The sequence below is a fragment of the Mytilus edulis genome, chromosome 7 (assembly GCF_963676685.1).
Source record: "Mytilus edulis chromosome 7, xbMytEdul2.2, whole genome shotgun sequence".
Lineage (NCBI taxonomy): Eukaryota > Metazoa > Mollusca > Bivalvia > Mytilida > Mytilidae > Mytilus > Mytilus edulis.
Window position 1 is genome coordinate 6,302,107 of NC_092350.1, and position 23,612 is coordinate 6,325,718.

Sequence of the window (23,612 nt, forward strand, 5' to 3'; positions counted from 1 at the left end):
AAAAGAAAGACAGTGATTTCCTTTATGCCACGTACAATAACGTCAACTTAAGTGTAGAACGACATGATTCCATATGATCAAGTTATTTAATTTTAGATTGCTTTCAGTAACCATGAGCATTATGCTACAGTAAAAGTTATTTGACGGAAGAGTTGAGTTATCCAAAATAAATTCAATATTTGTCAGAATAGAGCAGGAACACTTACCGTTACGAAACATCTGACTTCAGTTGTTTCGTTTTGTTCGATTTGAAATTTTCTATGTAGCGTGTGTTATCTGTTGTTTTTCATTTCATGGTTTTCATTTTTTTTTTTAAACTTTTATGCTCCATTTATGGGCATTATGTTTTCTGGTCTGTGCATCCGTCTGTTCGTTCGTTCGTTCGTCTGTCCGTTCGTCCAACTTCAGGTTAAAGTTTTTGGTCGAGGTAGTTTTTGATGAAGTTAGAGTCCAATCAACTTAAAACTTAAGACAGATGTTCCTTATGATATGATCTTTCTAATTTTATGCCAAATTAGAGATTTTATCCCATTTTCACGGTCCATTGAAAATAGAAAATGATAGTGCGGATGGGGCATTCGTGTACTAAGGACACATTCTTGTTATTTGGTAGCTCCTCCAATTCAAGTTCGATGTGTAAGGGACCAGTTTTATAATCCCAAATATGCTATAAAAAAAACCCACAAACTAATCCTTTACAAAATCTAATAATTTTTTAAAGTCAATAATAATTACCAAAAGCAAATAAAGCATGATTCCAGGACATCAAGAAATCTGCTAATTGAAAAGTCAGATTATATTAGCTCTAGATAAGAATCTATAGCGACAATTTTCTTTCCAAAATTGTATAATAATACTTCAATAAAATGGTTAATGGGTTATTTCTGTAAACAATACAGGAGTAATTTGACTTTCTCGTCTTGCATCTATAACCCTGTAGCATATTTGTGATAGATTACATTATCATGAACAAACACTCTGCATGATAGCCTTTCTGTGTTAGATGATACGATTATTCCTAATAAACTTTTCTCATTGTATCACATTAGAGATAAACATAATTATGTTTAATAAAGTGCCGCATAGGCTCAGATACATAAAATGCCTACAATTTTGTTTAATAAAACGACACATAAGGCTCGAATATTATTTTGTTTAATAAAGCGACATATTAGGCTCGGATGTTATTTTGTTTAATAAAGCGATATATTAGGCTCGGATACATAAAATGTCTACGTATCTGTTTAATAAAGCGACACATTAGGCTCAGATAAAAATGTGTACGATTTTGTTTTATAAAGCGACACACTGGGCTCGGATATATAAAATGTCTACGATTTTGTTTAATAAAGCGACACATTAGGCTCGGATATATAAAATGTCTACGATTCTGTTTAATAAAGCGACACATTAGGCTCGGATATATAAAATGTCTACTATTTTGTTTAATACAGCGACACATTAGGCTCGGATATATAAAATGTCCACGAATCTGTTTAATAAAGCGACACATTAGGCTCAGATATATAAAATGTCCACGAATCTGTTTAATAAAGCGACACATTAGGCTCGGATATATAAAATGTCTACGATTTTGTTTAATAAAGCGACACATTAGACTCGGATAGAATAAATGTCTACTATTTTGGTTAATTGAGTGGCTATCGAATTATGTCAAATGTGCATGAAGCTAAATTTTGAAAATTATTTAAGGCTACATGTATATGCAATTCGATGCTTGGAAGTTGCAACTTACCTTCTTATGTCTATATACATGTGCAGTAAACTTATTCGATTATGGAGCTTCGTTATCTTGTATTTTTCATGTATAAGAAGATGTGGTATAAACACTGGACACTTTTAATTTGCAAAACACTCATTTGCAAATCCGCCGCCGCCTCAAACAAGAGCTACAATATCATGTATATAACCAAAATGTGCGGAATTACATGGGATTCAATAATTTCATTGGTTTTATACTGTTACTTTCATATTTATTTTGCAATTTGAATTATAAAAACATGGGATTTTCAATATCCCATGGGACAGGGCAAAATCCCATGGGATTTACCATTATCCCATGGGATTTTGGTTAAATCCCATGGGATTTTTTTTGGTCCCATGGGATTATTGTAGTCCCATGGGATATTTGTTGTCCCATGAGACAAAAAAAATCCCATGGGACTATAATTATCCCATGGGATTTTTAATATCCCATGGGACAAAATAAAATCCTATGGGATTAAAATTATAAATATATATATATAAATATAAAGTTATGTGTATGTTACAATGAATGCTGTTTGGTAGTAAAATGTTTTAAATGTATACGAGTTTTTTTTATATTTTTTATATATACATATATATAATTTTTTTTAAATTTTGTCACAAACATGTTTTTTATTTGTTTATATGACAATAAATATTATTCTTATTTTGGAATGTATAATAATAATATTTTACAGTCAAAGAATAAAGTCCTTTCACTGAAACAAAATGATGAAATTTCTAAATAAATGAAAAAATATTGTTTTGAAATCTTTGTCTTGTTTATTCTATTATGAAAAATAGAACTGAAAAAATATTTCATATTCTGACTGAATAGTTCACTCTTTTCATGAGGTAAGATTTTCTTTGTTATAGGTTCATTGCAATACTTGTAAAGGCAAACAATTTGAATTATATATAACTTTGTGGTGTACATAATAGTATGCTTATAATTGCAAATTTATAATATAAACACTTTTTGTTAAAGTTTTTGCTTTCTTTATTCACAGCTTGCTATGTACAATTATTCAGTCCACTATATAAGAGTGAAGTCAATAAATAATTTCATTCACTAGAATATTCCTGCAATTCTTAGACAAAACATTTTTTCAATCTGTTCTTCAAAGATCTTCCTCTGTACATCTTTATTGAATGGAGAGATTCAAATGAGAAGACAAAGCAAGTTTATTTGGACAACAACATTCTAATATCTTGTTCATTCGTTCCATCTTTCAATTGATAATTACATTGTTGTATTTATATGATCAAGTTCTTGTGCATCAATGATCGTGATGATATGACTCCTTTTTGTTTATAGTCATCATGTTGAAATTTCCTCTTTCAAATAAATGTAGGAAAAAACATGTTCCATTTCAAATTAATAAAAAAGTCGCACTATGGAGAAAAATATCAGCTTTAAGTTTTCCGTTCAGTATTGATCTGTGAATGATGACCATGAAAATCCAGATTTCTGACCTACAAATACACAAACTCAAAAATTATCAGTGAAGAGATCAATAAAATGGCTATTTTATCATGTTTATGATTAATATGATAAACTTTCATTTAAATATTCAAGTACTAAATTACAGAAATCACTTAAATTTTATAATAGTTTAGTTAAAGTACAGCTTATTTAAAATTATAATAAAAAATATAGGCCACCGATGAGTTAAATAAGATATTACATTTTTAATGCCAAAAAATGGCTTTTTTTGCACCAAAGGGAGATAATTTGCAGCTTTTTCAATGATATATGCATTTTAAAAGTCATCTGGGGCCAAACCGAATTGATTGTTTTGAATGATTTGGTGTACCATATGATAAAGATATAAATAAATTGAGTTATGAAAAAAAAATATTAAAACATTTTTCTGAAATTGTTATACCCTAGAGCCTCCTTAAATGTCATTTGATCTCTATTGGAGAAATGTCTCATTGGAAATCAGACTGCTAAGTGTTTCTTATTTTTATATCAACCCAGCCATATTATACCTGTCTAATATCAGGAGCTTGTACATAGTTCAGTGGTTGATGTTGGTTCATACCCGTCATTTTTATTTTTCATAATTTTTTGTTTTTATAAATTAGTCTGGTATATTTGACGTTTGAATTGATCAATGCTCTGTTTCAAATTTGGTTAGTGTTGACTTTTATAGATTACTATAACATGTATAGGGTATGGGTTTTCTCATTACTTACAGGTCATCAATGGCCTCTAATAAGTAATTACAATGCTTACATCCACTAAATTGAACTCTGATGGATAGTTTTCTCTTTCATCATACCACATCTTATTTTAATAAATATTTAATTATTATTCAAGGACAAAAATTTTTATAACAGTGGACTTACCATTTAGGCTTTGTTGACCTCTGTAAATCTTATTTTGTTGATAATTTCTTCTGTTTATAGTTTCCCCTTTATCTTTCATGTTCTTGCCCTACACATAAAAAGGGTAAACATCATTTAATGACAAAAATAACTACTACATGTATTACATAATTAGTAGGCAACTGAAAATTTTGTCTTATTTGTATATAACATCAACTTACTCATCATTCTTGCTGTTCAATATCATGAATATTATCATTATTCTATGAATATGAGGTCACAGTAAAATTAACCTTGGCAGGCAGACATCTTTTTTTATATGATACCTTGTAGTCATTCCATACAACAAGTAGACCTATGCTTAAAAAATCTAAGGCCAAAATTAAAAATATGTTTGTTTCCCCTCCCCCCACACGGGTCAAAAATAAGCGCCCGGGTCAAACAATTATTTTCCACAAAAAAATGGAAATTATTTTTTTCCTGAAAATAATTTGTTTCCATTTTTGGAAAGTGCTTGAAAGCAGAAGGATTGATAATCTAAATAAATACACTCAAATTGAGCACAAACAACTGATAAGTGGCCTGGACTGGAAAAGTCAAACCATTCATGTGACCATGCTATGACAATCACATCCAGTTAAAAAAAAACTAGAGGCTCTCAAGAGCCTGTGGCGCTCACCTGTTAATGTGTTTACTGATGTCAGCCATCTTCGTTGGTAGGCGGGGTCATTAGACACTTTTTTTTTTAATAGATACCCTAGTATTATGATTGTGGCCAAGTTTGGTTAAATTTGGCCAAGTAGTTTTAGAAATGATTTTTATACAAGTTACAAAAATGACGAAAAGTTGTTCAATATTTACTATAAAGGGCAATAACTCCTTAAGGGGTCCTCTAACAATTTTGATCATGCTGACTTATTTGTAGATCTTACTTTGCTGAACATTATTGCTGTCTACAGTTTATCTCTATCTATAATAGTATTCAAGATAATAACCAAAAACTGCAAAATTACCTTAAAATCACCAATTTTAGGGCAGCAACCCAACAACAGGTTGTCCAATTCAACTGAAAATTTGTGAGGGGATATATCTTATTCTGATGGACATTTAAATCTTGAAAGATTTGCCCTAAATGTCTTAGTTTCAAAGATATAAAGCAAAACCTGCATTTTACCACTATGTTCTAATTTCAGCCATGTCGGCCATTTTGTTTGGTAGGCTGAGTCATCGGACACTTTTTTTTAAACTACAAACCACAATGATAATTGTGGCCAAGTTTGGTTAAATTTGGCAAAGTAGTTTCAGAGAAGAAGATTTTTAAAAAAGTTACAAAAAATTATGAAAAGTTGTTAAAAATTGACTATAAAGGGCAATAACTCCTTAAGGGGTCGACTGACAATTTTGATCATGTTGACTTATTTGTAGGTCTTACTTTGCTGAACATTATTGCTTTTACAGATTATCTCTATCTATAATAGTATTCAAGATAATAACCAAAAACTGCAAAATTTCCTTAAAATAACCATTTCACAGGCAGCAACCCATCAACAGGTTGTCCGATTCGTCTGAAAATTTCAGGGCAGATAGATCTTGACCTGATCAACAATTTTACCCCTTGTCAGATTTGCTCTAAATGCTTTGGTTTTTGAGTTATAAGCCAAAAACTGCATTTTACCCCTATGTTCTATTTTTAGCCATGGCGGCCATCTTGGTTGGTTTGACAGGTCACGCCACACATTTTTTAAACTAGATACCCCAAGGATGATTGTGGCCAAGTTTGGTAGAATTTGGCCAAGTAGTTTCAGAGGAGAAGATTTTTGTAAAAGTTTACAGACGACGGACACAGGACGACAGACGACGAACGCCAAGTGATGAGAAAAGCTCACTTGACCTTTCAGGTCAGGTGAGCTAAAAAAAAACTGCCTTCCTGGTCTGTTTACAAAGGGTAGACCCGGGGAGGGGAAACAGACATTCTTTTAAATGTGGCCTGATAAAATGACAAAACCAAGAAAACTTATCATTGACCAAAGAACAATAAAATGCGGTCATGGTTTATATATGAATCTGCCATTCAGACATGCACACCTTACAATTGTTTCATATCTACCAAATATAATCTACCTGTAACTTTAAACATATGATAAACTGACAAAACAATGCAGTGTTTCATTGACCAATGAACCTTGCATGAAAATGAGGTCAAGTTCATATAAAATATGACAGACAGCTAAGTGCATCTTACAATTATTTCATTCACTAAATAAAGGGGCCTTATTGCTTACAGTATCCGGAAAATTGACCAAACCACAAAAACTAAATATTTTCAAAGTTCCTTATACCCTGCCAATTTGTTATGGTTGTGCCTGTTCCAAGTCAGGATCCGATAATTCAGTGATTGTCGTTTGTTTATGTGTAACATATCTGTTTTTCAATTTTTTTGTACATAAATTAGGTTGTTAGTTTTCAACTTTCAACTTGGCTATCATGTGTAAAATCATACAAGTGTTGGGAAAACAGGAAGTTGTCGAGTGATGAATCTGAAAATGCATCACACGGTATAGCTGACTTAATTAACCCTGAAACCAAATTTCAGAAATCCTTCTATTGTAGTTCCTAAGGAAAATGGGACGAAAAATATTCATCGGACGGACTGACTGACGCAAGGATGGATGGACAGACAGGGGTAAAACAGTATACCCCCCCCCCTTTTTTAAAGTGGGGGCATAATTTTAATACGGGGCTATAAAAACCCATGCAAGATGTCAAAACAAAAAGAAGTAACCTAATTCTTACTTGTTAGGGGCTATTTATTTATTGTCGGTTATACATATAACAATACAACATATTAAAGGTCTGTAGAGCTTTTATCCGACATACATATATATGACAAGCACAATACATTTGTACATGAAACATAAAGCTCATCACTGAGATAGTAGTCTCAGATAGAGGGAGGCGGGGTCAACCAAACTCCCCTATTCAATCTGAATGCAGGACAGAAAGTCACAGTCAAAAAGTCACACACTGTCACAATTTAGTTTTGAGATTATTTTTCTTTGAACAAGAAAACACTCTTTTTGTATTTTTCTTGAAGTTTTATACATGAACATGATGTAGCAACTTTAAATTAAAATTTATTAAAAACAAATAAATCAGTGCATTAGGTTTGCGCACATTACCATTACATTTGCGCACAAAAATCATTACGTTTGTGTGCAGCTTTTGATTACATTTGCACGCATTTTTTAACATGTAAATAAAAAAAAAAGATATAGTATGATTGCCTTTTACAGCTGACTATGCGGTATGGGCTTTACCTCGGGCTTTGCTCATTGTTGAAGGCTGTTTGGTGACCTATGGTTGTTAATGTCTGTGTCATTTTGGTCTCTTGTGGACAGTTGTCTCATTGGCAATCATACCATACCTTCTTTATATTGGCTTATGGTTGAAGGCCGTAAAGACCTCTAGTTGTTAATGTCTGTGTCATTTTGGTCTCTTGTGGACAGTTGTCTCATTGGCAATCATACCACATCTTCTTTTTTATATTATGAACAATTTCCTAAAATTAAAAATGAATATATGTAATAAAAAGAAGATATTTCAAAATCTTTTTTCATTTATATTCAATCAATTGTCAACAAATTGTTTGTGACTTTTTGTCCTATTAACTTTGTTACTTTATGCCTGAGTTTGACATGTGTTTGACTTTTTGTCGGAATGTCCTGTGACTTTCTGTTTTTGCAGAAGTCCAGGGAGTGTTAAAAAATCACATGTGCAAGTTGAGAGTCAACACTTACACAGGGACTAGTCTACACAATACTTTTTCAGAATGTCAGCAAAAAAGAATCACTGGTGACAGGGGAGTGTAACCGATGAATTGATCCTGAATGAGATAAGATTTTCCCGGTACGTCTAAACACCGCTCAGGAGGACCTCCTGGGTGCACACATGCAGGGCATACAAAGTGCACTCATGGCAGACCCTATATAGTCGCCGTCGTATCTGCACACATGATGGATGTATATATTCGTTATAGATCGTCATACACTTCTCATTTTAGAGTTAAATTTGCAAGCAACCTCTTAAGATTCTAAAATAATAATGCTACTAAAAATATATTATTTCCCCCAATTTTCGCAATTTTTTCGCCATATAAAATATTTAGGCGACTGTGCTTTTAGTGAATATAAACGATGACGAGGCCTCACGAATAAATATAAATATGAAATATACTGGAACATCGATTAGCATAGATCGAGCAGCAGAGTAAACTTCCACATAAATCTCGAAGTTATTTACGCCGGATAATATAGACTGTGCTCCTGAATAAAGTTGTCAAATACATTAATTTGTGTTTTTTACTTCTACAAGAAATTTGATTCAAATGCTAATTACGCACCATTTGCTGAGCAGAGAATCATTCTAAGCCAGGAACCGTCTATACTAACTGATAACAGTAAGAATAGAAAGTCTCTGTAAAAAGGCAGTCAATACTAACAGAACTGTATTAACTTAATGATACATGTACATCAAGTTCCAGCACCTCACCAAGCACCCTTGCCTTGCATACTGAGATGGCAAACTGGTGTGTGTCAGTATTTTAATATAAAACTGCGTAGGTTCATATCGTTTGATTCGACGTTTGTTTGGTTATTTTTTAAGGATCGTTGTAAAATTATATCTAAATCTTTGTTAAAATACGATTTTAAATTGTTCAATTCTTTCTATTTCATAATTTTGTCAAAGTCTACTTTTTAAAGTTTTAAATTTTACAGAAAAAATGAATATTCCAATTTGATTTGAAGAAAATCTTTTTGAACTGTCATGACATGGTGTTGCAAAGCTGATTACAGGTAACTATAACATACAGTAATTTTCCATTACGACAGTGCGCGTATTCTCGGGTGTGTATAACGTATAGTTTTCTAGAGAACATCCTGTCTACGTGTAATACAGATTGATGACATTATACAACATTTCTTTGGTTAAATGTGATAAGGTATCTGTATCCATTCCCTATTTCAACACCACTAATTTTTCGAAGAAAAAAAAAAAAAAAAAAAAAAATATATGAAATTAAGAAGAAAAGTAGCAAATATAAACTTCAGTAATTGCGCATTGAGTAAACATAATTCCAATATTGCATGAACAAATCCGTGAGAAAACGTATATATACATGTATGAATAAAGATGTGTTTTAAAAGACCTATTGGCATTATTTCACACTAGGACCTAAGATAACTAGAACTAAGCAATGGTTGATCCAGAAATTTTCATATGTGGGGACTCATTGACTGCCTTAGAGGGGTCACGTCCAGTCATGCTTCCGTGATTCCCTATATAATCTACCATTTGTTTCCCAAGATTTAGGAGGGGGGCTGATACACACATATATATATAAATATACCTCTGCGGCGGAGCCATCCATTTGAAAAGAAGGGGGTCTCAACCCAGGACAAAAGGGGGAGGGGGTGGTTCCAACCATATGTCCCCATTCAAATACATTGATCGTTCAAAAAAAGGGGTGGTTCCAACTCCCGAAACCCTCCCCCTGGATCCGCCACTGATACCTAGTATGCATATTATTAAGAACAGCTTTGAATATATGCATATAAAATAATGGTACGTTTAAAAACCGTTCAGGATCTCCTGGTTGCACACAGGACATTAAGTAACTTAGGACATGTATATATAATAGTAAGAGTTCAGGGTATACATTCGATAACTAACATATTTTATAATTTTGTAATTTTTGTTTTGATAAAATCAGAGACATATAATACATGTATTGAGACATATATAATACATGTGTCTCTGAAAAAATCAAACCATCTTTAAAGAAGTTATTTCAGTTTGAATCGACTGTCTTTTGCATTAGAATTCCAAAACGTTAATGTTATTTACAAATGCCAAAACCTGCAAGAAAGAAACATTTATATTCGGTGATTTTTACACTAAACGTTTTCGTATTTTGTTTTAAAAATATTAAAAAGTACATGTACATCGTTTTTTCAAGATTTGTATAGTAACTGGTTTAATTAAGTCCCCTTGATGAAATTTAAATTGCGAGACGCTAATTAATAAACTATGATCTATCTATCGGCATGCGTCGTTATTTGGGATACGTCACGGATGACCGATGGTCATATTCAATACGATATACCAATCATCATTTGAATTTGGGCAATTGATCTTTAATAATTAGGACTAATTGGTGATGGCAGAGAATAAGTCGCTGGTGATGGTTAAAAACATATAGAAGTAAACTTTGCAAAAAAAAAAGGTTTCCTCGGAAAAAATTATGAAAATATATGAATATGCTAAATAATTTTTTTTTCCGAAATAATAATTAAAGACGTTTAGAAATAACAAATTTTCACAGTTGGGAAATTTTCAATTCAAGTTATTTCATTTTGAAAACGTTGAAAAATATAGATCTTATTATATGTTAAATGTGGGCCGCTTGGAGATCAACTTGTGAAACCCTGCATAATTAGGGTTTGTCTACAAACATTCTATAATCAAGGATTTGTACAAGGCCTTGTTATAATGAATATTATCGCCAATATCACCATAATTAAATAAAGAACAGATACAATATTCGCCTAAAGAGTTTGCCATCTAACAATTCAAAATGAAATGTTGAGTCGAAACTGAGGTACCAAATCTATAAAAAGAATCACTATTTTAGTCGAAATTAAACTGTATATAATATTCTTTTTTTCAAAACTCCTGAAATAATTTAACATTAACTATAGAGAGCTTACATATGCAAATCTGTTTAAAAGTATGTGAGCGTAAATAAAATTTGTTTATTACCCCCCCCCCCCTTTTTTTCCTTCTATAAAATTTAATTGTAAACGATTTTCGTTCTTAATTTGTGTTTGCTCATTAACTGGGGTTCATGCTGTCAAAAAAAAATGTCTCCTTGTGTAAAAGTTATTGATAAGAAAAAATTGAAGCTTCCAGAAGAATAACGGTACGTCTAAACACTGCTTGAAGGACCTCCTGATTGCACTCATGACACACGAAGTGCACTCAGGACCCTTTATAGTCATCGCACACAGGATGGCTGCATATATTCTTTATACGCTTCTTATTTTAGAGTTAAATTTGGTAGAATTTGTAATTCTTAGAAAATAATAAGGGCACGTGTCACTGATTACACAACTACTGAGCCATGAATTATCCAATCAACAAAATTAATTGGATTATCTTTATTGTTGTTTTATACATTGTGTTGTTAGTACAGTGTGACCATGCGGGAAGTAATATTGTGACGTCTAGAATGAATATCACGATGTTTTAAGATTTTCGTCTTTTATTAAAATTTCGTTCCATAAATTTTTAAGTTTTATTCTTAATTTTATTATCATGTCCTGGACCAGTAATTAATTCTTTGCACGAGTTTGAAAAGGGAAATAATTATAAATGTTCATACTTTAAAAGAATTTATATTAATTAAAGTTTTGTATATGGAATCCGTTCTAAACGGTAAAAGCCGTACTTTTCAAACAATCAAACTCATATACATGTAGTTAGATGTTATTTCTCATTTTTATCGAACTTGTCCAGGAATTTTATTTTTGAGTTATACGAATATTTTAAGAAATCCGTTTTTATTAAGTTTTTTTTCTCTAATTAAAGTCGTTTTGTCCAGTTTCACAAGCCTGAAACGAATTTCAATGCGAAAATAAATTCTGAAAATGAACTTGTCTCCGTTTTCGTCTCCGTTTTTTTATTGTAGTAGCGAGAAATTTTAAAAGACCAAAAGACCAAAATGACACAAACATTAACAAAGAAAGACTATTTCAAAGACAGTTTATTGACACGAAATCCGTTCAAACCACGACTAAGTCTTCGTGCACAGATTTCCGTTAAGGTTAAACTGAATATTGTACATAATTGTCTTCTCTTGTATAATGGTTTGTTGAGAATAAAGATATACAAATGTAATAAAATTTGATATTCAGTCAACATTGTGTTTGTTTAAAAACTTGATTTAGAGAGAGAGAGATAGAGAAAAGAATCACACTGAAAAACAAAAACTTGTTACAGAAAAAAAAACGCAACTATAAAATAATTTTCTTTATTCGTGAACTGCAAAACACAACAAATTAATTTACCCGTCATCATGAAAAATAAACTGAAAAAGCACATCGAATGAGATATATGTTTTATTTTTTCTATATGCAAATTCATGTTAAAGGTAAAACTGAACTAAACAATACAATTCCTAAAAAACAATAAAGATAATCCAATCAATTTTGTTGATTGGATAATTCATGGCTCAGTAGTTGTGTAATCAGTGACACGTGCCCTCATTATTTTATAAGAATTAACATATCTATCTAAGTTCGATTCAGGCGCGGATCCAGAGGTGGGAGGGGGGTTCCGGGGGGGGTTGGAACCGATCAATGCATTTGAATGGGGACATGTAGTTGAACCCCCCTTTTTTTGCCCTGGGTTAGGACCCCCCCTTTTTAAAATGGCTGGATCCGCCCCTGCGATTTCAACTTCTACCAAAATTTAACTCTAAAATAAGAAGCGTATAACGAATATAAACATCCATCATGTGTGCAGATATGATTACGGTAATGGGTCCTGAGTGCACTTTGTATGTCCTGAGTGCACTTTGTATGTCCTGAGTGCACTCAGGAGGTCCTGAGCGGTTGTTTAGACGTACCCGAAGAATAAATCATTTCCTGAACCTAAAATACATTTATCTGTAATTAAAGAAAATTCGCCTAAAACATTCTCTCATATATTCAAACAATTAATTGTAAAATAATTAATTCAACGTCGGACTTTCTGTCTGTTTACTAATACTTTTCTTGTTCAGTTTAGTTTATACCCATAATAGATGAACGGAAATAAGTACTTTTTTTTAGGAAAATTTACAATTAGATGAACGGAATTAAGTACTTTTTAGGAAAATTTACAACTCAAATTTTCAAAAACAAAATTCTACACTTTTTACCTGGATGTTTTTCTCTGTCTCGAAGCCGCAACCTTTGACCCCGTATCAAACGTAGCGACCAACACCTCACATGACGTATTCTCGATGTTGAGGTATTGACAATATACAATCACATTTATCAATATACAGCAAGTAAGTAATTTGGTGTTGAATGCCAGTAGATCAGAATTTGTTAATTGAACTTTACCTGTTTAAGGGGCACTAGCTGCCAAATTCATGTTCTTCATCGATTTTAATAAAATTCACATAACGTGTATATAGTGTTGAATTGTTTATTAAAATGTTGCGCACAATCTTAGCTGATATGCATAAAACCATTATATTTCATGACACTGCATGAAAAGGAAATTGACTTATCGCATAATACCAGAACCAGAGACAATATATTGTATCTAATATCTCTGCCAGAACTAAAAAATAAACTACAGTAAGTCCACATACACATAAGAGGGTATGGATGTGAATTAACAGAATAGAGAACAAAGGACAAAGAAAAAAAAGGAATAAAGAATAGAGAAAGAAAGAGAATAATGGAAAAAAGTGTAAGTTATTAAAAATATAACTAAAACAAGAATGTGTCCCCAGTACACCAGGGGCGTAGCTAGAAAGAAACGATGTGGAAGCAACTACTGCCGAGCGGAGCGAGGCGAAAAAATTTTGGGACCCTATTATGCAGCAAATTTTTTTTTTCGGTTTTCGGTCATAGGACGGTTAAAAGAGGAGCTATATGTAGATAAAAATTTATGAATGTAAAACTATTAATAAATCTTCTGAATATAGTAATACATAAACAACACATATTTGTGATACAGAATTTACTCAACTTTACGCGACCCAACTCTCCAGTTGCCTTATCATATGGTCTATGAACGCAAAAAATAATGAGACTTTCCAATACTGTTTTGGCGTGGTTGTAGGGTGATTGGCTCCGGTAGTCTGTCAACCACATCGCCTCGGCATATTTTCAACGATATCGAAGGGATCTGATAATTCTAATGCCGATTGGTACATCTCATTCCAAACTGATGAACTGTACACTGTAAATGTGCTCCAAAACTACATATCTTAGACTGAGTATTACAAATTCAAAAGTAAAAATCTTGTAAAAGATACAAGTAACCTTCCGATTTTGTCATAATCTCCAAAATAAACAATTATTTTGAAACCAAATGTCGTTATTTAATGATATTTCATCAATTAAAAAAAGTGACAACATAGTTGTTTCCTTTAACATTCAATTTATAAATTTTTATTTTGCCATTTCTTTTTTTGCATGCCGAATCAATGTGCACGCAACTTCGGAGCTACGATCTTTTTCTGAATGAACAGCTTCATCAACACTTGTAACTAGGTTGTCAAAATAATATCCGGGATAGACGGAAAAGACACTAACAGTCTCTGATTCCGATTTACCAACTCATCTCTCTCTCTTCTGCTTTTTTTTTTTTTTTTTTTTTTTGTGTGAAAACGACGTGGATGCACGTGCTGTCGTGCCTCCGGGTAGCTACGCCCCTGTACACGGATGCCCCACTCGCACTATCATTTTCTATGTTCAGTGGACCGTGAAATTGGGGTAAGAACTCTAATTTGACATTAAAATTAGAAAGATCATACCATAAGGAACATATATACTAAGTTTCAGGTTGATTGGACTTTAACTTCATCAAAAACTATCTCGACCAAAAACTTTAACCTGAAACAGGACGAACGAACGGACGAACGAACGGAGGCACAGACCAGAAAACATAATGCCCCTCTACTATCGTAGGTGGGGCATAAAAAGAAGACAGAAAAAAAGACACCCCTCCGAGACGAGCCTTACATGCACTGTTATTACCCAAGGTTAATTTTACGGCGGCTCATTTTATTTTGGCTTAGAAATAAACATAATTGACAAGTTTCCTTCCCCTGCATTCTCGATCCCACATGTAAATAGCACGGTGATTTCAAAAAAGACATTGATACATCATTACAACACTTGCCGTCAGTATTTGAATATATTGATTAAGAAGGTATAGAAGATTAATGCACGCACACTATTATCCACCACTGGCCTAAATAGTTAGTCCGCAAACAACGAGGGTCATAAAAACCCAGCACTTTGAACACAGCCACCGGCATGGTGTGAATCTGAAAGCTTCCCACTATCCATTTCTACCCATAGAAAACTTTTGCCTTTCATTTATCAAAAATGAAATATGTTGATATTAATGGTATATAAGAATTATTGGGGAATTCAAACCATTCCTATTGTAAGTGATAAAACTAAATTTATATCAGGGTGATTGAAATGAGGAAAAAAAAGGGGGAATCAGGAGTTCAGGGCCCCCTGTTTGGGAAAAGAATTGGTTGATTATATATGGAATCACTGAGTCATGGCAGGAGCAGGCCCCTCTTAGGCAGTCGGTAGGCCCCACTTATGAAAAATTCTGGATCCACCACTGTGGTCATGGTGGTCTTCAGTTGTATTATCTTTTAAAAAAAAAATTACACCTGTATAGTGTATATTCTTTAGTGTAAATCAAGGGAAAATACTGTGAACTATCTGTGCATTGGGGCATATTAAATGGTATTTCGGGGGGAAGAAAGAAGGGAGGGTGAGTCCATGGGAGGTAATCCCCACCCCTTTCAATTTGAGAATATATATGCTATTATCTTGTAAACGGTCCAGATCCCCATCCCTAAACCATATATATTCTTGAATGGGACGATAAAACAAATCAAATGAAATTAAAAGGAGGTCTTTGGGGGTTACCCCACTCTGTTCAATTTGAGAATGTGCTATTATCTTGTGAACAATCCAGATCCCCACCCCTAAACCATATATATTCTTGTCGGGGACAATAAAATTAATAATGAAATAAAATAAAAGTGAAGTCCCACCCCCTCTAGTTTGAAAACTTGTAAACGGTCAAGATCCCCACCCCTAAACCATATTTATATATTCTTGTATAGAACAATAAAACAAATCAAAGGAAATATAGGCAGGGGAGGATGCAGGAATTTTCGAAAGGGGGGGTGCTAACCCCAGGGGCGGATGCAGGAATTTTTGAAAGGGGGGGTGCTAACCCAGGGCACCCAGGGCAAAGGGGGGGGGGGGGTGCAAAACATATGTCCCGATACAAATGCATTGATCGGCAAAAATAAAGGGGGGGTGCGCACCCCCGGAACCCCCCCCCCCGGATCCGCCACTGAACCCAGGGCAAAGGGGGGGTGCAAAACATATGTCCCGATACAAATGCATTGATCGGCAAAAATAAAGGGGGGGTGCGCACCCCCGGAACCCCCCCTGGATCCGCCACTGATATAGGGAGAGTCCATGGGGTTCACCCCCACCCCCACATGTTTGAGAAACTTTTAAATGGTTGAGATCCCCTGTCATCCAGTGGTTAGGTGAAAAAATTTCAGGATCCCTGATCCCCACCGTCAAACCATATATATTCTTGTATGAGACAATAAAACAAATCAAATGAATATAGGATCATCCCCTTTGTCTTGGGTTGGGAACCCCCCCTTTTTAAAATGGCTGGATCCGCCCCGACATACCATCTAGCTAGCTATAAAGGCTTTAAAAATATGAAATCAAACAAGGAAATTAACAGTGTAGGCAACTGTTTTGAATTTAAAAAAAAGTCTTTTACATATATATAACAATGTTAAATTTTTTGTGCATTTATTTTTGCTTATCGTATTTTCAATAATAGACAAAATTGCATGATTGAATATTGTAATTTAAGAAAAATCTGCATACATGATATAAAATGGGAAGTGGAAACTGGGAATTTGACAAAGAGACAACAACCCAATCAAAGAGCAGACAACGGCCGAAGGTCACCTATGGGTCTTCAATGCAGTGAGAAAAATTCGGCACTGGTCTTCAGCTCATAAATATGTATCAGAAATGAAAACGAGATACAGCTTTCAGTTGTATTAATAAAAACCTCACAATAAGTTCTGAATATCAGAATATACAGTATTGCAAGATTCTCTCAAAATGTACACATAGAGCTGAAAAACTGTCAGTGACTGTAAAATTAATCATGCTTACATTAAAGTCCATGGAGTCCATCTTAATATGCATACTCTCGTACAAAGGAATATGCATTTGTATCGGGACATATGTTTTGCACCCCCCCCCCCTTTGCCCTGGGTTCCCTGGGTTAGCACCCCCCCTTTCGAAAATTCCTGCATCCGCCCCTGAGTATGCAATAGACATCAAGTTTTCAAAAATAAGAGTATCTATGCCATTAATTTACGACAAGATCTTAATCAAGTAATAATTTCGGTTTGTTTAAATATTTCGGAGGTTAGTATGACCTCCTCTTTGGTGATGATGTTTTCGTTTTAAAGTTGGGAAAATTGTTTGTACATGTACCAACAAAAATAAAAACACAAATTCAATCTAGAATTATGTTTTTATCATTTTTTTATGTTTAGGTTGTCAGCAAGATGAAAAGGACAAGTATGCAGTTCAAAATTCAAAATGTGGATAAGTTGAGGTTCTAGGTCTTACCTTTGCAGATTTTCATATTTTGCATGAATGAATTCAAAGGTTATATGATGGACAGCAGAGAAAGAAAAAAACAACTTTTCAATTATCCTGCTCCTGGATAAATGTAAAACATCTTGTTTTTCGGTAAGTTTTATGCTCTGTTTTGATAGTGTTAGTGCATTCATCTTTCCAGTCTTTCCTCTAAATTGTAAGTTTTTGGTGAGTGTTCACCATGAACTTCAGTAAGTAACTTGTGGATTTACATGTATATACTCAAAATTTAGTACTAATATTAATGGGATTTTAGCAAGACATCCTGCCAAATGCTTGTTAATCATGTTTATGTTCCAGAACAAACAAGTATTTGGACTGTACGCATACAGTCTGCCCAATTTTAAGAAGTTGGTCAAGTTTATTACAAACAAATGTACAGTACAGATCAACATAACTGAAATCTTTAATAGATTAATACAAAAAGTTTAATTGCAGTTAAAATAAAAACACAGGTTTGGTTGAGCTGGTACCAGACAGTACAAGTATACTTAAATGGTATGACTGTACACATATGGTGGGACTGTAAGTTCTGGACCATAAAAGTAAGATCCGAATACTGATATGGTCTGGAACATTTATACATGTCTTAAAATTAATATCAAACACATTGGTGTTTTTGAACTTGGTAATAAGTTATGTGATAGAACTATAATGTTTTGGGATATCAAAATCAAAAATATCCCATTTTTACTTTTAATAAAGAAGAAGATTATTGATGCATGTTTAAATGTATATTAAAATGAGACAGCAAGCCAACAACACAAAAAAAAAAGGATAAAACATACATATTTTGTTTGTATCAATGTTATAATTTCCAATATGTTCAAGGTATTTTTTCATTGAAATAAAACACAAATTGAAATCTGTCTGAACTTCAAAAGCTTAAAGAAATATTGTTTCTGTTGTCTGCATTTTGTATAATATATTGCAAATTTTTGTGAATAATGGAATGTTATTATAGTTGTCTAAAGTTTTAACCTTTAACATTGATCTTTATACTGTAAAATTCATAAATTATTGCGTGCATTTATTATTGCGATTCTGTCATTTTAGACTTAAATGCGATTTTAAATTTTACGATTTTGAAAAATCCTGTTTAATCCATATAAAATATTTCATAATACGAGTTTAAATTATTGCGTTTACAACTCCGTTGCATTTTTCGCAATAAAAAAAACTTGCATTAATTCCGAATTTACAGTATATATATATATTATGTATATAACTTGGGAAAATACCCAAATTTTATAAAGAAGAATAAATTAATTGATTGTTATATGGTATTAGAATAGGAAGATGTGGTATATTGCTAATTTGACAACCCTCCATCAGAGACCAAAGGATGTAGGCCGTTAGCAACTGATGACACTGGACAACCTTTAACAATCAGTAAAATCCATACCGCATAGCTATTTTTATTGAAAATCATATTATTGCTACATGTATGAAAACAATTTTGTATAATCCATTACTTTAGATTTTATTGGTTCTTTTTCAGAAGGATTGATATTCACCACCTAAAATAAATGGAGAAAACATAGAAACAAGACCAGAATAAATTCAAAGAAAAAAGTTGGATCAGTTATTATTTTCATCACTCAGTCAATGATTTGAAGTTCTTTTAAATTCAAAAAAATATTGAAACCACAATAATGTCAAAGTTCTGTGCTGAATGTCCAAAAAGTGGACTATACCATCAAACAATGCTGGATGATAAGAAACTATTAATGTTTTGTGTTGAGGGATATTGTGAAAAAAATAGATTTACTTAAATAGCTACTAGTATGTTAAGCCTAACAATAGAGTTTTTATTGATTTCAAATGGCAAATAATTGTGTTTCAAGAAAGTATTCTATAATTCATGAATAAACATATATTGATACTTACATTATCTGCTTTGTTGTTTAAAAGTTTAGTTTTGAACAGTTAAAGAACAATATGCTAAATTAACATTTCCCAAGAAAAAAAGATATTCAATTAAAAAGATTCATCTTATAATAATTTACTACCAAATAGAATACATTGTAACATACACATTACTGTTTATTTATATCTATATATTTACAATTAGAATCCCATAGGATTTTAATTTGTCCCATGGGATATTAAAAATCCCATGGGATAATAAAAATCCCATGGGATTTTTTTTGTCCCATGGGACAACAAATATCCCATGGGACTACAATAATCCCATGGGACAAAAAAAAATCCCATGGGATTTAACCAAAATCCCATGGGATAATGGTAAATCCCATGGGATTTTGCCCTGTCCCATGGGATATTGAAAATCCCATGTTTTTATAATTCAAATTGCAAAATAAATATGAAAGTAACTGTAGAAAACCAATGAAATTATTGAATCCCATGTAATTCTGCACATTTTGGTTATATACATGATATTGTAGCTCTTGTTTGAGGCGGCGGCGGATTTGCAAATGAGTGTTTTGCAAATTAAAAGTGTCCAGTGTTTATATATAGTTCAATCCTTAAAAAAGTTAGATAGTCCTTATATCTTTATCTATCAATACAAATTTAAGAACTCAATCTGTTTTATAACCATTATGCATTCGTTTTATCTACATGTTATCATATTTTGTTTCCTGAATGCTTTTAATTATTCACAACGCGCACGGGGACCGTTTTGAAACACATACAGTTACGTTTTCATCGAACTTTATATTGAAATAAACAAATAGTTATCAAAGGTACCAGTATTATAATTTAATACGTCAGAATATTCACATTAAAACGCATTATACATCTGTTTGTGTCATTGCTGTGGCCAATCAAATATAATAATAAATATACAAAACAATGTGTGAATCATTGCTAAGGTCTGGAAAAGTGTTTGTTTGAAAATGTTTATGAATATCTGCATGTTGTCATGTGCAAAAAAACATCTGATGAAAAATATGTAAAAGTAAACATTTTGTTGTCTGGTGTCTTTTTGGGGTATTTCAAAGAGTTCATGAAAAATAGCAAGCAATGGTATCATATGCAAATTCTGTCATGTTTTGATTTGGTAAATTAAAAAAAAAAAGAAAAAAAAAAGACCAATCGTCAGAAACAAATCTATCGCTGAGATATAATAATGTATTTATATTATACAGTGTGTTTGTCATCGGTTCGTGTTTTACGGTCTGCTTATAGTGTTTTAGCCTTTTAGTTTTTATCATCTCCTTTATTTTAAGTGCTGTCGTGTGATGATGTCATATTCTTTGCTGTTCATCATTATTACATGTACTAGTATCAATGTCGCATTACGGTAAATAGTTATCAAAGGTACCAGAATTATAATTTAGTACGCCAGACGCGCGTTTCGTCTACATAAGACTCATTAGTGACGCTCATATCAAAATATTTATAAAGCCAAACAGTTACAAAGTTGAAGAGCATTGAGGATCAAAAATTCCAAAAAGCTGTGCCAAATACGGCTAAGGAAATCTATGCCTGGAATAAGAAAATCCTTAGTTTTTCGAAAAATTTAAACTTTTGTTAACAGGAAATTTATTAAAAAAAAAATGACCCCATTATTGATATTCATGTCAACGTTGACTACTGGGCTGGTGATACCCTCGTAACATTGTTCCGTCCGGTGTCATAGGAAGATATTTTTATTTTGTATCACAACCATTATTTTAAGAGCAGTCGTTTCAAAATCACTTCTATTCTTTTGAATTCTGTTCGTAAAGAATTGATAAGCCGTGACTGTATGTCTGATTTTAACAATAAAATGACCGAAAGTTCTTATCCGTGCGAAATCAATATGGCGACTCAAAATTAGTAAATTAGTAATAAATGATGTATGATATGTCATGGTAGTTACATGCAATTAACAATTTATTATCAATATAAAACAACACATAATCAAATGAAATGTTTCCAGTATCTATTAATGAGTTTATCAGATAATTCGCTTGGAGATAAAATTCACAATTAAGTCCTTTGGGTAAGGTTCGGTAGATTTCGACCAACAATTCATGATAGGTCACTCCATTCCTTTTTTATTTGTCTCTGTACTCATTTCCCAGTTGTTAAATGAATAAAAGTACAAATTAACAAAGATAAATATTGTTTACATTGATAAGAGAAGCAACGAGTCATTTTCAACATAGTTCAAAAGCTATCCAAATGACTTTTTTTTAATTGATCATTCATTTACCAGATCCCTGAGGTTTTTAGTTATCCTTTGATGGGTAAAAATGCGTATAACGATAAGAAAAGTAATGTTCTTCTCTACAATTTGATGAATATTCAAACTTTTTTCAAAATACGTCAAATTTGTGGTTGCTTTCTATGTTAAGTGACCAGCTGAAATGCGCCACCAGGTGCGGGATTTTTCGCCGTGTTTAAGACCAATTGGTGGACTTCGGTCGGTTGTTTTCTGCTCTATGGTCGGGTTGTTGTCTCTTTGGCATATTCCCAATTTCCTTTCTCAATTGTATTAAGGATCCTTAAGAAATAATCCATAACATTAAAAGGATCTCACATGTATCTTTGAAACTGTGGATTAAACTTCAGATTGCAGGACTTTTGAAAAATCACAAGTGTAAAATAAACTCTGTGGTGGAAATAACTCTAAACTCTTTCTTAGTTATTAGAACGTCCAGACAGTATCAAATATGATAAGCCGTTCTCGTCAAATTTATCTTGAATAAAAGAATATGTGGTATGATTGACAATAAGACAGCTCTTCACCAGTAAACAAAGGCGCACTTTAACAATGAACAAACCACATACCATATAGTAAGCTAAAACAGGGATGGGAATGAAGATTGGCTTGAAATTCTAATTATACTTGTTACGGAAAATTCACGTTGTGATAACTTAGATAACTTATTTTTGCCTTTCTGGCTTAATTTATATCTCTCCCCCAAAAACATGGATTAAGAAGTACACACGAAATTATTCGCTGGAGGAGAAATGCTTTAGAAAACGATAGAACGAAAGAAATGTTTATACGTGTTTCTCGTTTCTCGTTTTTTTTATATAGATTAGACCGTTGGTTTTCCCGTTTGAATGGTTTTGCACTAGTAATTTTGGGGCCCTTTATAGCTTATTGTTCGGTGTGAGCCAAGGCTCTGTGTTGAAGGCCGTTGGAGGGTTGTCTCATTGGCACTCACACCACATCTTCCTTTATCTAATTATGGTAGACATTCTTTATCAGTATAAAACTAATTTGGTAGTACACCAAGAACGTAAAAACAGTACACATTGCGTAAAGCACATCGTTAACATGGTGTTAATTGTATAGGATATGTAACATGAACATTCTCTGCCTTTTATTTAATTATGTCTGTGCAATTGGCCCTAGACATCAAGTTTTCATAAACTGAGGATTGCAATAGGATTAGGACCCTGAATATCTAACACGAGGAAAAATAGTGTACTGTCTCAAGTAATAAGTAAATTAGTATAGTCTTAGTCTACACGGTTCTATTTGTTTTTACAACTAGAATCCAACAGTGCTTTTAATTGACTTGTGCAAAAATCCAAAAACAATAACATGTTTTCAAAAATTGTATTTTAACATCATTATCACCTTATTCTATTCACATTGAATTATTCAGAATTATTTTGTACATATGTTATTTTACCCTGATGCCTGATACATATAAGTGTTGGACTTATGGGTTGTCAAATTATTGAGCTGTCGGATTATTGGGTTGTCGAACTAATGGGTTGTCGGACTAATGGGTTTTCTGACGAATGGACCGTCGGACTACTGTGCTGTAAAACTAATGGATTGTCGGAATGATGGCGTGCAACCACTTAAGCTATGTCATATAACTAGTATTGCTGGTACACGAATGTTTTGGACAAGGTTAATATGTTGATGTGTTTTTTTCTTCTCAGAAATTGTTTGATCGACAAAAGCAATGACACCAGAGACATTCTATATCGTATTTGTATTGTTCATACATGGATGTTTTGGACAAGGTTACTGATATGTTGATGTGTTTTTTTTTCTTTCAGAAATTGTTT

At 32.9% G+C, this 23,612-nt stretch overlaps 2 long non-coding RNA genes across 2 annotated transcripts; one reads left to right on the forward strand and one right to left on the reverse strand.

Moving 5' to 3' along the window:
* Nucleotides 1-2,743: 2,743 nt before the first annotated feature.
* On the reverse strand, nucleotides 2,744-7,984 carry LOC139529815 (uncharacterized). Its single transcript, XR_011665899.1, has 3 exons — nucleotides 7,899-7,984; nucleotides 4,123-4,210; nucleotides 2,744-3,243 (listed from the first exon to the last, which is right to left on the reverse strand). It is a non-coding gene; the product is annotated as an uncharacterized lncRNA (long non-coding RNA).
* A 6,628-nt stretch (nucleotides 7,985-14,612) lies between these two features.
* On the forward strand, nucleotides 14,613-19,515 carry LOC139529816 (uncharacterized). The gene is made up of 3 exons (XR_011665900.1): nucleotides 14,613-15,093; nucleotides 17,519-17,717; nucleotides 19,126-19,515. It is a non-coding gene; the product is annotated as an uncharacterized lncRNA (long non-coding RNA).
* Nucleotides 19,516-23,612: the final 4,097 nt, after the last annotated feature.